This window comes from Nicotiana tabacum, chromosome 1, assembly GCF_000715075.1.
Source record: "Nicotiana tabacum cultivar K326 chromosome 1, ASM71507v2, whole genome shotgun sequence".
NCBI classification, from domain to species: Eukaryota; Viridiplantae; Streptophyta; class Magnoliopsida; order Solanales; family Solanaceae; genus Nicotiana; species Nicotiana tabacum.
This window is the reverse complement of record NC_134080.1, coordinates 84,940,553-84,955,084: the sequence shown is the minus strand read 5'-3', so window position 1 is coordinate 84,955,084 and position 14,532 is coordinate 84,940,553. Positions and strand designations below refer to the sequence as shown.

The 14,532-nt window shown below is 38.0% G+C and overlaps 1 long non-coding RNA gene across 1 annotated transcript; it reads left to right on the top strand.

Annotated features, from left to right (window-relative positions):
• Positions 1 to 1,581: 1,581 nt before the first annotated feature.
• LOC107803847 (uncharacterized) lies at positions 1,582 to 3,084 on the top strand. The gene is made up of 3 exons (XR_001652088.2): positions 1,582 to 2,209; positions 2,298 to 2,406; positions 2,488 to 3,084. It is a non-coding gene; the product is annotated as an uncharacterized LOC107803847 (long non-coding RNA).
• The last annotated feature ends 11,448 nt before the right edge of the window (positions 3,085 to 14,532 follow it).

Below are 14,532 nucleotides of genomic sequence, written 5' to 3'. Positions count from 1 at the left end.
CTCTTACCCTATTTGCCTTGTGATTGTTGTTTGGGTGAGGAAGAGCGTAAAGCACGAAGGGTGATGCCGTGTATAGTCTTGGTGAGAGAGAGTAAAAGCACGAAGGGTGATGCCGTGCACTTGTCTTTGATTTCCCTAATTTTATTATTTATAACCGTGTTACGATTTCTCTACACTAAATTGCTGGCTTCCTGTTGATACTTGTTGTACCCCGTAGTATGATTTCCCCTTCTATTTTCAATTGAACGGTGGTGATCCTCATACTTATTTGTTGCTTTTCTGTTACTATTTGATGTTTCCCCGCAACATGTTCCCCCCTCTCATACTTGACTGTATGTGACCGTTTCTTTCCGTACTTCTTTTCTGCTATATATAGTTAAATTGTATAGGTTTATTTGGTAGTCTGGTCCTATCCTCGTCACTACTTCGCCGAGGTTAGGCTAGGCACTTACCAGCACATGAGATCGGTTGTGCTGATACTCCACTCTATACTCTTTTGTGTAGACCCCAGGGTTGTAGACTTCGAACCGCAGTGGGATTGATGATTCTTGCTCATCAGGCGACCCGAGGTAGTCCTGCAGGCATCCGCAGGCCTTGGCGTCTTCTTCTACCTACTATTCCTATTTCATTTCCCTTATATTCCGGAACAGTGTATTATTATTCTTCAGACTTTGTATGTAGAAAATCTTAGACCGTCTATGACACCAGATTTTGGGAGGTTGAGACTCAAAGTAATTGTAATAGACGTAGAATTCAGATGTTTAATTGTTACCTTTCGCTTAATTATTTAAAGTTCCGCTGTTTTCATGTTATCTCTTTATAAGTGTTAAAAAGAAGTAATTTGATAATGAAGTAAGTAGTTAAGGATTGGCTTGCCTAGCTCTCATTAGTAGGCGCCATCACGACTCTCGAGGGTGGAAAATCTGGGTCGTGACACTTTCTTTCCTCCTAAGCAATACTATCTTTGGTATATATTTAAGAGATTTTTACCTAACAATATTGTATTTTAAGCTTATATACTCCTATTCAAGATGTTTTAAATTAATTACATATATAATTTATCAGTTATATACAAACTAGTTAAAAATAAGGATCCCTTAGTATATAGTACATCTATGAAAATATCCCTTAGCAAAAGCAATCACTGACCCAAATTTCTCCTAAATTTGGAAACGAAATTCCTCCCTTCAGAGTATTTCTCGAGGTATTTCATGTCAGGAGTAAAATACCAATCCGAATTGGAAGAACCTAATTAATAAACCAACTACGAATAAGTCACTCCGACTTGGAAGATGAATAAACTTGATCAAACATTTGCTAAAACTAACAATAATGAAATGAAGTCAGGAAACATTGGGAAATGGACCTTCCATGAACAAAATTCCTTCAATAATAGTAAGACCTCCAGCAAATAATTTTTGGGACTGGTTTGCTCAGTTTTCATAAAATCTTTATATAAGTATACTGAGTCTCAGTGGGTCAGTGGGTGCTGCAACACCCAAAACCTTACACGTGGGTCCACCCCTGAGGTGAAATATTTGGACTTGTTTAATGGTCTATCTACGTATTTAAGAAATATGTAATTAATTGTTGCAAAATGGAAATGGAGTGGACCACGTTGAAAGAGAGAAAAGTAGAACAAAGGCTGAAAAACAAATTGTTTGCAACCCATTTGCAAAATTTCTCACAAAAAGTTAGCTCGAATAATTCTCCTTTATTATATTTGGGATAATTTCCCACCCCACAGCTAATACTTGCCACATCACTCAAGAAACTTGCTAGAAACAACGGACAATTTCAGCCGAAGGGCTCAACTCTGGCTAATATTTATCAAATATACCAATGTAGGGCCAAATACTACTGAAAAGTAACGAGCTTACCTCGGTTGATGTAAATTGGGCTTATTCTGAAGCCTTTACTTCACTGAAGGTAGAAGGACAGAATAAGGAGAGTAGGGGCGAGTGCATGGGCTTGAGACGTCTTTTTGTTTTTGCCGTTAGTTTTTCAGCTGGTTTTAGAGGTTTTTTCAGGTGGTGTTAGTGGGTAGTTTACGGTGTCTTCAAGACTATTTTGAGGTCATTTTGGGGTGGAGAAGAGGGACTTGTTTGAGGGCAGCGTTGTTCTGTTGGATGTTCTTTTCACTTGGATCAATTTTTATCAGGTCTTTCTAGTTAATTAGTTGATCAAAGTGATGGATCTAAGTGATAAAGTGAGTGATGAAGATCCACCATTGAACCATTTTACCTTTGATCATACTTTACTAATATCTGATTTGGATTGATTCATTTTTGGTATAGGATTCGGGATCTAAGGATATGATGAGCCAAACAGAAAGAGAAAACAGCCAAAGCCAACTCAAGACATGTGCTGACTGTGGTACCACCAAAATGTCCACCTATAATTAAGGTTAGTAAGATATCTACTTCATTTAGATATTTTTATTACTATATTTTCAAAAGATTTTACCGATTGATTTTGTGAATGCAGTCATTATGTAATGCGTAAGGGATCAGGAGCAGGAAGAAGAGAAGAGCACTTCTCGGATTGAACAAAGATGTAATTAATTATAGGTGGAAAATAGAAATAAGGTGGACCACGTTTGTATACTGTCAAAATCGGGCTTGCCTAATTTTGTACGACTAACCAAAGTCGGGACGGAAGATTAAGGCCCGACCCAGTTATATCGGAACGAGTTACGGAGATGGATTGATAAGCTCGTGGATCAATGGCCGATCAAGATCAAGAACAACCATGATCGAGAACAAAGTAAGAAAGAGATCGAGCAAGATGAAAGGAAGCCTGCTACAATGGATAAAATAAAGCCGAGATATCCGTGATCGGGCGAGGATCGTGACAGAAATCTCGGCAGATATTGAGTCAGGATTGGAAGTTTAGCCTATCATGAGATTTACTTATGTAATTAGAATTGTACCATAAATATGATTTCTCTACTATATAAAGGGGGTCCTAATCATTTTGTAAAGAGATACATTCACGCATATCAAAGTAGTATTGTCACACCCCAAGTTTTCATACATGAGAGTACATCGTAAGTCATTGATGTAAGCTCGGAAATGAGATTATATTTGGAAGAAAATAAAGTAAGTTAATCATGTTACGTTGGAGGTTACAAATATTTAAGATCATGAATAACGAGTACCAAGAGGGTTGGAAATCTTAGAAGCTAAACCAATTGAAGAAAATAAGTTTCGTCAAAAGTCGACAAGTTTGGAATGTTATAACATTTACTTTGGGGTGAGACTAGGGTTCTTACATGATAAGGAGGTTATTCTATGAGTTATTTTAGTCGTATGATATTCATTTTCTACATTTTGAAGGCAAGCAAGTTGTGGAACAAGAGTTGGCAAAGGTCATCACAAGTTACATTCATAAATTTGCTGAAATTTAGGTTAAATATATCTGAGAATTTCTCCGAATATACTTGGAATCACGGGGTGTTCTACCTACAAAATTGAAGATCTACGAGTCTAGTTTCTAACTCATTAAACCGTTCATCAATACGACATCGGAGTATAGAGATATTCGTGTTTCCGCGAGACCGCACAAGCAGCTCCCAATGGGACCCACTTAGGCGGTGGTTGACCTACTTCAATTTATAAACGATTTGGACGCCTATTTTTGCTCATTTTTCAACTAATATTCGTCTCCAAACTTCTCCTAACCCTCCTAAACATATAACACAAGGGTTTGAAGTGATTCCAAAGTGATTACACCATATTTCAACATCAAAACTTAGTTCCAGTGAAGAACAACACCTCTTTGAGGCTGTGTTGTCATTGAGGATTGTTGTGGGCTGTATTTGGATGAAATTCCAAGTTGTTGCTGCTTTCTAAGGTGAGTATAACAACCTACTAATTGTGCTTAAGCTTGCTTGTATGTTGGTTAAGTTGTTAGGATGATAAACTACAAGATAATACTTGGATTAGCTTAAGTCACTTCTATGGTGTTGTATTGCTATTAAGGGTTATTGTAAAATGAATATAACTTGGATTTTGACTTGAAGTTACTGTAGGAGGTATGTATATTGTGTTATTGCTTGTGTCTAAGGTTATATTGATATTGATTAAGTTAAATGGATGGGCTAGACTTGAATTAGTGAATAAAGTTGCTAGTTGGGGATAGTTGAAGTTGTGGATTATTTTCGTTGTTATAAATATATGGTATAAGTCTGGAATCATTGATTAATGACTTCATTATCAAGTTAATGCTACTTTTATGTTGAAGTAAGAAGTCTATAAGTATTGATAAGGGGTATACGGATTCCAATCGGAGCTTGCCGCTCGTCGTAATGTAGTTGTGACTTGTTGTTGTTATATGGTGTCTTGATATTGATAATTATGTATTGATGGATTTCTCTGGTCATTGTTGTTTGTATATGGTATTGGAGGAGGCCCTTGTTACAAGGGAGATGCTGCCAAAATTTACGTAAATGAGCTACTAGCTTAAGTTATAGACTTAGCCTTTGCTCAGCACTGATTTTGAATCTCCTTATACTATGATAGATTGAGTTGACTTGTTTGAAGAGTTGCTTGGAAGTGATTAAGGACTCAACGGGTTTAAGGTATGTTAAGGCACTTTCTTCTTTCTTTTGGCATGATTTAAAATGAAATGAACATAAACGATACGCTATTTCATAATGACTCTACTCCCAGCAACTAAGGTTGTCCATGTTGTTCTTTCCTTATAAAATTATTCTAAACAAGTGTGTATGATCCTTAAATCCTACTAAGGTTCATATTGATGGTAGGGATGTCCATAATGTTCTTAAGTCACTCCAAAAGGTTTAGAATATGATTCCATGACTCGAGCATGCATTATGTATATGTATCTATTTTACTCTACCGAGTCACGCTATAGTCGACCGGGTACGACAAATATTATGCAACCACTGATCAGTTGGGTTTTACCGAGCTCCATGTGGCCGGGTACGATTCTACCAAACCTTATGATGGTCGGGTACGCTTTTACCGAGTCCTCTTTGAGGCCGGGTATGATATGATAATGATGATGCCCACAGAGGTGAATGTTTTTAAAATTTTTATGTATATATTTGTATTATGCATTTCATATCATAGCCCCTAGAGGCACTTAGATGTTACAGGTTGTATCTCCTCTATCTCTCTCTTTACATTACTGTTCTTGTTTATGCTTTCCTGCCTAACATACTCGGTACTTTATTCGTACTGACGTCCCTTTTACCTGGGGACGCTGCGTTTCATTACCGCAAGTCTCGATTGATAAGTTGACAGTCCTCCTAGTAGGCTATCAGCTCAGCGAAGGTGTTGGTGCACTCCACTTACTCCGGAGTTGCCTATTTGGTTAGTATGCTTTGGATATGTATTGATTGGTATGGCGGGGCCCTGTTCTGACCTTTATGATTTTATGTACTCTTAGAGGCTTGTAGACAGATGTCAGGTGTATGGATAATCATATGGCCTTGTCGGCCTATGTTTCGAGTTTACTAATGGTCATGTCGGCCTTATAGGCCCGTATGTCACATATATTAGTTTGTATATCATGTTGGGTCTTCATATGTTGAGTATTCCCTTATGTTTTATTCTTGTTATCTCATGACGGGTTTTCTAGCTCATTTACTCATGATAACATGTTAAGAAAGATATGTTACGTTGGTACTCGGTTGAGTAAGGCACCGGGTGCCCGTCGCGGCCCTTCGGTTTGGGTCGTGACAGAAGTGGTATCAAAGCAGTTCTGTCCTAGGGACTCTACAAGCCGTGTCTAGTAGAGTCTTGTTTATGGGTGTGTTGTGCACCACACTTATAAGCAGGATGCTAGGGAGCATTTAGGTCTGTCACTCTTTCTTCTTACTTTAGATCATGTAGTAGAGCTCAGTTGTAAGAATTCAAACTCCTAAATTCGACTTTGGTCGTAATACAATGATACCTACATCCACAAAGACTGTTGGTAAGAGATTGCATGTGGATGTTGAAGAGTTGAGTCAGAGGAACTCGATTTCACATCATGCTTATGATTAGTAAATGTGATGTCTTCAACAGATCATGTGTGTACTAAGATGTGTATGTTTCTTAATAAGGAGCCTTAAGGCACAGATATCTATTCATGAATATGGTGAAAATCTATGTGGAATTCAGAAGCTTGATACAAGTTTTAACAAGTAAAAGAAGTAAGGTGAAGAGGGGTATGAGGTATCCAGATAATGAAGATTATCAATATTTTCAAATCAGGCAGAGAAATATAAGCATTTTGGTACCTTCATCAATGACAGAGGTAAGTACAATTGGCCACACCCATCTCAGTTATGTTCTTTGAGAGCTAACGGATATTATTTAAGAGAAAGATGGGATATCAGGATCTAGTTGGAGTTAGAGTAACCCAAAAATTGTGGATAGGTTGTTATCATTAACTAACGTTTTCGAAAGATGGTGCAAATGTGGTAATAGATCTCCTTCTAAGACACCCAGATGGTGAACTCTAGAGTAGTACAATCAGATACGAATACTGGAATATTCAGAAATTTTAGAAGATAGGCAGTGGGATCCTAGAAGGGACAAATATTTACCTTAGTATGACTCTAGCCCCGAGTAAAAGAAAAAGAATGTTAGGCATTCCCAAGAGCCAGTGAGATGAAGCTAGGGGAGCTTATAGGGAAAGAACTTTTTGTTGAAGTTTTCAGAATAAAGTGATAGACAAAAAGAATTATTATCCGGAGAATAAGAAGAAAATAAATAAAGCATCATGAGTAAGATGTGATATAGGGGTGATAACAGTAAATCAAAATATGACACGATGATAGAGTCTATAGTCAAACTGAAGGAAAATACAAGAGGTGACAAGCCTTAAGGCAATAAAAGAGTATAAGCCATAAAGTCATATTCTTATTTCGAGAAATGAGATGGTGACTTCAATGTGATTACCAGGAGGAAAGGTTAGACCCCAAAGTAATAAAAATCAGAATGGGCTGGTGAACAAGATAAAATCGAACATGAATTAGGGACCGGAGGATTTGATAATGGTCGACATCGTGAGAATTTCAAAGATCGTGCTCCAACAATAATAGAATAGACAACAGACGAATAACCTTTAAAGGCCATTTAGGAAGTCGCTTACCTAAAGCAAGCACTCTGAGCAGAGTTAATCTTAAGGGACTAAGTGTTCCAGTTACAGTAGGTGTCACCTTCGTGCATAAGAAATTTAGTTATCCCTAGTACAGAAGGTTACCATAAGGTGATTAGGGTTCATTGATAATGTGAAAAGATGCCAAATATGAAAAGGTAAAACAACTATAGGTAGATCATCGTAGTACTAAATCTTAGTACTCCCCTAAAGGGGGGAATATGGTGTGATATGATATTAAGTCGGAGTTAAGCGGTTCAGTTAACTATGGAATGGTAAAGAAAGAATGTAAAGAGGAGAAAGAGATGATGTTGCATTTATTCAGTTCCTGCAGATATGTTGCGACTCCAGAACATTATACAAACACGACACCGGAGAGAGGCAGTAAAAGTTTCCGGCCAGGATGTTATTGATAAATAAGTGTGAATGGACACTTGATACATCAGGAGCTAGTAGCGAGAGATAAGTTAAGACAAAGGATATATCCCAAGAGGGATTATGCAGAATATATATATATATATATATATATATATATATATATATATATATATATATATATATATATATATATATATGAGAATGGACCAACGAGTAATTAGTAGTTGATTCAGGAAGAGCCCAGTTATGGCTAGATAAGAGGTCACAGATAAATCAATAGATCATGCAAGATAAATGTAGTGAATCGCAGCATAGTGAATTCAGTCTCGCAGATACGAGATCACAATCATTTGAAAAAAATTTCAGATAGGAGTTGAGGTAGTTAAAGGTACCATTTTTAAGGTTTATGAAAATAAGAGAGAGTGCCACTAATGAGACAATAAAAATTTGAGCTTAGAAGTAACCCTACGAGTACAAAGGCATAAATTTATATAATTAAGGATTATTATAGGCGAGTAAGAATAACGAAAATTACCTTCGGGTGTACGATATATCAAGCTCGCAACTTTACAAGAGTCAGAAGGTCTCCCTAAGTACTACAATGAAAGACTAGCTGAGGAAATAAGGAAAAAGGTTTCTACCTAAGCATATTGAGCTAAAGAGTAAATTATCATGTAACAACAGTCTCACTACAATATTGTATACACTCCATAAGAAAGTGTCACCTATCATGGCTAATGAATGGTAAAAAAAAGCCATCAAAGGTGATGTTTAATATCATATGAGGTACAGGAAATTATAGTATTCGTGGGCAAAATGACAAGCCAAGTATTCATGCAACAAGTGATAGAATGACCAGCAAAAGTAATTTCTTACATTTAAGGACAACTGAGAAGGCACGAAAGGAAATTTATGGTGCTAGCAAGTTAAAGGAAGGTTGCGAGTAGTATAAATAGATCGGTGTAGGTCCTAAGGTAAAGTATTGTAGAGCAACAAGGTTTTAGGTTGATAGGAGTAAGGATATGAAAAGGTGAGTGAGAAGGTGACGAGAATATGTATGTCCTCGGGATTAAACCCATCAAAACAAGGGAGCTGATGATTTCCATATGTAATAAAAAGCTCGGTACAGCCTGAAGGAACATAGAGGAGTCTGAGACTAGGTGCATTTGGAAGAGATGGAATGCTGCACTGGTAGTAGAATAAGGGTCTAATTGTGATAGATAAGAGGATGATGCTTAGGCCTTTGATTGAGTAACGATTTAACGAGAAAGGGATTTCATTAATTGCACGGGATTAGAATACCCCCATAAGATGAATCGCGTTGGGATTCAATGAAATACGGTTATTGAAGTATAGTATTATCCCTATATGGATCAGGAAAATCACTTCATATGTTCCCCGATAAGATGTGAGCCCTAGTGACAGTGTATTACGTAAGAGGTTGCAAGTTATCAGTGATAGATTATAGATCAATATTAAGGTGAATAAACAATAGATGGGTACAAGTTTCAAAGTTCGAGATGAGATTTGTTTATTTTTCTTAGATGAATAATAATGAGGAAGCACTAAAAGACTTAGATTTATACATATAGGATAAGCAGCGAGAGAGTAACCTGGAGTTGGGTAGCAAACCTCGGTAATAATAAATCAAAGTAAGTTTTATGGTATCGTATAACCTACTTAGGTGTAGTAAATCCATAAGGATAGATATACAAGGCTATGAAACAAGAGATAGAAATAGTCTTAAGTTCGATAAAGTACCAAGCGAAAGACATCAGTACACCTATAAATGCCTAGAGGGACAACTTGTCATAAATCTGTATATGTTTATAAAGTGAGGCTTAGAGATTGGCTAAAAGATGGAGGAAAAAGAGAAGACGAGTCGCTAGGCACTCATACAAGGACACAATCGTACATACTGCATGACATAAGGTATCAAATGTTAAGATGTTGGAAGAATTCCAACCATATGTCATGGTGTGACAAAGAGGCCTAAAAGGGGGGAATGCCCAAGCATTTGGATTTATTCACAAAAAAATTGCTTAGATGGAAAGATGAGCATTAAAGTATTCGTAAGAGCCATAGTTTATGAAACTGATAAGCGCATCAGTCAACATTCGAGGACAAATGTTCCAAAGGGGGGAATGATGTTACACCCCAAGTTTTCATACGTGAGAGTACATCGTAAGTCATTGATGTAAGCTCGAAAATGAGATTATATTTGGAAGAAAATAAAGTAAGTTAATCATGTTACGTTGGAGGTTACAAATATTTAAGATCATGAATAACGAGTACCAAGAGGGTTGGAAATCTTAGAAGCTAAACCAATTGAAGAAAATAAGTTTCGTCAAAAGTCGACAAGTTTGGAATGTTATAACATGTACTTTGGGGTGAGACTAGGGTTCTTACATGATAAGGAGGTTATTCTATGAGTTATTTTAGTCGTATGATATTCATTTTCTACATTTTGAAGGCAAGCAAGTTGTGGAACAAGAGTTGGCAAAGGTCATCACAAGTTACATTCATAAATTTGCTGAAATTTAGGTCAAATGTATCTGAGAATTTCTCCAAATATACTTGGAATCACGGGGTGTTCTACCTACAAAATTGAATATCTACGAGTCTAATTTCTAACGCATTAAACCGTTTGTCAATACGACATTGGAGTAGAGAGATATTCGTGTTTTTGCGAGACCGCGCAAGCAACTCCCAATGGGATCCACTTAGGCGGTGGTTGACCTACTTCAATTTATAAACGATTTGGACGCCTATTTTTGCTCATTTTTCAACTAATATTCGTCTCCAAACTTCTCCTAACCCTCCTAAACATATAACACAAGGGTTTGAAGTGATTCCAAAGTGATTACACCATATTTCAACATCAAAACTTAGTTCTAGTGAAGAACAACACCTCTTTGAGGTTGTGTTGTCATTGAGGATTGTTGTGGGCTGTATTTGGATGAAATTCCAAGTTGTTGCTGCTGTCTAAGGTGAGTATAACAGCCTACTAATTGTGCTTAAGCTTGCTTGTATGTTGGTTAAGTTGTTTGGATGATAAACTACAAGATAATACTTGGATTAGCTTAAGTCACTTCTATGGTGTTGTATTGCTATTAAGGGTTGTTGTAAAATGAATATAACTTGGATTTTGACTTGAAGTTATTGTAGGAGGAATGTATATTGCGTTCTTGCTTGTGCCTAAGGTTATCTTAATATTGATTAAGTTAAATGGATGGGCTAGACTTGAATTAGTGAATAAAGTTGCTAGTTGGGGATAGTTGAAGTTGTGGATTATTTTCGTTGTTATAAATATATGGTATAAGACTGGAATCATTGATTAATGACTTCATTATCAAGTTAATGTTACTTTTATGTTGAAGTAAGAAGTCTATAAGTATTGATAAGGGGTATACGGATTCCAATCGGAGCTTGCCGCTCGTCGTAATGTAGTTGTGACTTGTTGTTGTTATATGGTGTCTTGATATTGATAATTATGTATTGATGGATTGCTCTGGTCATTGTTGTTTGTATATGGTATTGGAGGAGGCCCTTGTTACAAGGGAGATGCTGCCAAAATTTACGTAAATGAGCTACTAGCTTAAGTTATAGACTTAGCCTTTGCTCAGCACTGATTTTGAATCTCCTTATACTATGATAGATTGAGTTGACTTGTTTGAAGAGTTGCTTGGAAGTGATTAAGGACTCAACGGGTTTAAGGTATGTTAAGGCACTTTCTTCTTTCTTTTGGCATGATCTAAAATGAAATGAACATAAACGATACGCTATTTCATAATGACTCTACTCCTAGCAACTAAGGTTGTCCATGTTGTTCTTTCCTTATAAAATTATTCTAAACAAGTGTGTATGATCCTTAAATCCTACTAAGGTTCATATTGATGGTAGGGATGTCCATAATGTTCTTAAGTCACTCCAAAAGGTTTAGAATGTGATTCTATGAGTCGAGCATGCATTATGTATATGTATCTATTTTACTCTACCGAGTCGCGCTATAGTCGGCCGGGTACGACACATATTGTGCAACCACTGATCAGTTGGGTTTTACCGAGCTCCATGTGACCGGGTACGATTCTACCAAACCTTATGATGGTCGGGTACGCTTTTACCGAGTCCTCTTTGAGGCCGGGAACGATATGATGATGATGATGCCCACAGAGGCGAATGTTTTTAAAAAATTTATGTATATATATGTATTATGCATTTCATATCATAGCCCCTAGAGGCACTCAGATGTTACAGGTTGTATCTCCTCTATCTCTCTCTTTACATTACTGTTCTTGTTTATGCTTTCCTGCCTAACATACTCGGTACTTTATTCGTACTAACGTCCCTTTGGCCTGGGGATGCTGCGTTTCATTCCCGCAGGTCCCGATTGATAGGTTGACAGTCCTCCTAGTAGGCTATCAGCTCAGCGAAGGTGTTGGTGCACTCCACTTGCTCCGGAGTTGCCTATTTGGTCAGTATGCTTTGGATATGTATTGATTGGTATGGCGGGGCCCTGTTCAGACCTTTATGATTTTATGTACTCTTAGAGGCTTGTAAACAGATGTCAGGTGTATGATTAATCATATGGCCTTTTCGGCCTATGTTTCGAGTTTATTAATGGTCATGTCGGCCTTATAGGCCCGTATGTCACATATATTAGTTTGTATATTATGTTGGGTCTTTATATGTTGAGTATTCCCTTATGTTTTATTCTTGTTATCTCATGACGGGTTTTCTGGCTCATTTACTCATGATAACATGTTAAGAAAGATATGTTACATTGGTACTCGGTTGAGTAAGGCACCGGGTGCCCGTCGCGGCCCTTCGGTTTGGGTCGTGACAAGTATACCATATTTTTATCTCTTGCAAGCTTTATTGTTCAGTTCATACTTCCAATATCTTATTTAGTTGGTTCGAGGGCAATTAGCTCGAAGGCCATAATTGTTCATCACTTTGGGTTGCTTTATTTTACTGTAATTTCTATCATTAGTTCTTATATTTATCAGTTTGTGCCAAGTGAAATCACATATCTTTAAAACCACTTATAAGTTTAATTCTTTTCCGATTTTAAGGGTAAACAGTTTGGCGCCCACCGTGGGGCTAAGGATAATAATGATTTTGTGGTACTATTTTTGTAACACACATTATTTTACATTTGTTCTTTGAAGTGTCTTTGATTCCAGGATCAATATGTCAAACTCTCAAGTAACACCTACATACACGGACAATGGTCTCAGTCTCCATAGCGACAACGATAACATAGCCACCCCAAGGAACAGAGTACCTCCAATCAACCCCGATGGTGCACCGGCCGTGGACCCAATCGAGGTCAGCTCTCATATTGCCATTAATGGGAATTTGGGTGTCGACCCTGAAAATACTGTTTTCTGAGGTGCTCGAACGGTAGATCAGAATGCCCAAGACGATGAAGAAGGTGATATTAGCCTTTGAATAATATTCGAAATGTTGCAGACCCAACAAGCGCAATAGCACAGCTCCAAAATCAGAATCATGCACCAAGCAGGATCGAGATGGAGCCATTGCAAGAAATTTTTCATAGAGCTGAATCGGTGCCAAAGCGTTTGAATGGAGGAGAACCGGAGACCAATCCTGCTATAGTAAAGATGCTCGAGGAACTAACGAAGCGAATCGAGATGGGGGAAAAAAGATCGAGGAAAACGATAAGAAAGTAGAAACTTATAATTCCAGGGTTGACCAAATCCCAGGGGCACCACCAGTGTTGAAAGGACTTGATTTCAAAATGTTTGTCCAAAAACCTTTCCCCCCAAGTACGACTCCAAAGACAATACCCAAGAAGTTCCGTATGCCTGAGATCCCAAAATATAACAGGGCATCAGATCCAAACGAGCACGTCACCTCATACACGTGCGCCATTAAGGGAAATGACTTGGAAGATGACGAGATCGAGCCCGTATTGCTGAAGAAGTTTGGGGAGACTCTATCGAGGGGTGCTATGATATGGTACCGTAATTTACCATCTAATTCTATTGATTCATTCGCTATACTTGCAGATTCTTTTGTAAAGGCACACACTGGAGCATTTAAGGTTGCTACAAGAAAGTCAGACCCTTTCATGGTAAGACAAAAAGACAACGAGATGCTCAAGGAATTCGTATCTCGATTCCAAATGGAATGGATGGATTTGCCATAGATCACCAATGATTGGGCTGTTCAAGATCTTACTCAAGGTCTCAATGCTCGATGTTTTCTAGCTTCATAACAGTTGAAACAAAATTTGATCAAATATCCAGCTGTCACTTTGGCCGATGTGCATAATCGATATCAGTTGAAGATCATAGTCAAGGATAATCAACTGGGGGCCCCAACCGGGTCGGTCTATCCTAACAGGTCCGTGGAAGGAGTTAAAAGGGACTCTGACTGGGAATCACATTCGAATAGAGACCGATTTCAGCTATATGGTAGAGATCGGAGAAATAATGGCCCTGTACGCAACCCCATTAAGAATTATAGAAGGAATGATCGGGACAGAGCTCCCGAGGGCTCATGAGCAAGAGTGGTTTTTATAGGCATGCCGGATCCAAAGAAGCACCTCGATTATCGAATATAACTTCAACGTAGATGCTTCCGCCATAGTGTCAGCCATTGGATGTATCAAAGATACTAGGTGGCCTCAACCTCTGCAGATCGATCCGGCCTAGAGAAATCCAAACCAAATGTGCAAGTATCATAGTACCCATGACCATAAAACAGAAGATTGCAGACAACTAAGGGAGGAAGTAGCTTGATTGCTCAATGAGGGGCACCTTTAGGAATTCTTAAGTGATCGGACCAAGAACTACTTCAAAATAGGGATTCGAACAGACAAAACGAGCAGGAAGAGCCACATCACGTAATTCGCATAATCATTGGAGTGTTGATATTCCTCAAGGACCGGTATTTAAATGCGTGTATTAATGATGTGATACTTATTTTGATTAGATTTGGAGCATCTGGAGGCCGAGTCGAGAGGCAAAGGCATTGAGGGTTAGAGTTCGGTCCGGTTTGAGGTAAGTAATG